Source organism: Atta colombica, unplaced genomic scaffold, assembly GCF_001594045.1.
Source record: "Atta colombica isolate Treedump-2 unplaced genomic scaffold, Acol1.0 scaffold110, whole genome shotgun sequence".
In the NCBI taxonomy this organism is placed as follows: Eukaryota; Metazoa; Arthropoda; class Insecta; order Hymenoptera; family Formicidae; genus Atta; species Atta colombica.
The window spans coordinates 261,059-261,700 of record NW_017259196.1 but is presented as its reverse complement, the minus strand read 5'-3'; the positions used below and the strand labels follow the sequence as shown (position 1 = coordinate 261,700).

Sequence of the window (642 nt, the reverse complement as noted above, 5' to 3'; positions counted from 1 at the left end):
TATATATATAGGTGGGTCGTTTGATAAGTTTGGTAAATTTCCATGAAATGACGCTATAATATAATCTATTTAATAACGCGACATCTCTAAAAAACACTCTCCGAACCTCTTCAGGCTAAATTTTAGCCAGAAAGGTCGCATAGTTCACGTTTGGTAGTCATTTGAAGTAGGCTGTCTCAAAATCTGCGAAATACTCATTGATGGCGACAATGACTTCCTCATTTGATGAGAATTTCTTCCCACCGAGCCAAGTTTTTAAGTTTGGGAACAGAAAAAAGTCACACGGAGCCAAATCCGGAGAATAGGATGAGGAATCAATTCATAGGCCAATTCGTAGTTTTGTCATTGCAATGGTCGACTTGTGGGATGGCACGTTGTCTTGATGGAAGAACACTTTTTTACGCGTCAAATGACTACCAAACGTGAACTATACGTCCTTTCTGGCTAAAATTTGGCCTGAAGGAATTCGAAGAGTGGATCTTTCGAGATGTCGCGTCATCAAATGGATTGTAGCGCCATTTCATGGAAATTTACCAACTTATCAAACGACCCACGTATATATATATATATGTGTGTGTGTGTGTGTGTGTGTGTGTGTGTGTGTGTGTGTGTGTGTGTGTGTGTGTGTGTGTGTGTGTGTGT

General features: G+C 40.2%; 1 protein-coding gene across 2 annotated transcripts in view; it reads right to left on the bottom strand.

The window, feature by feature from the left end:
- The window catches only part of LOC108693883 ((11Z)-hexadec-11-enoyl-CoA conjugase-like), a 15,401-nt gene that overhangs the window by 10,374 nt on the left and 4,385 nt on the right, over positions 1-642 (bottom strand). The gene's annotated exons all lie outside the window — the stretch shown is intronic.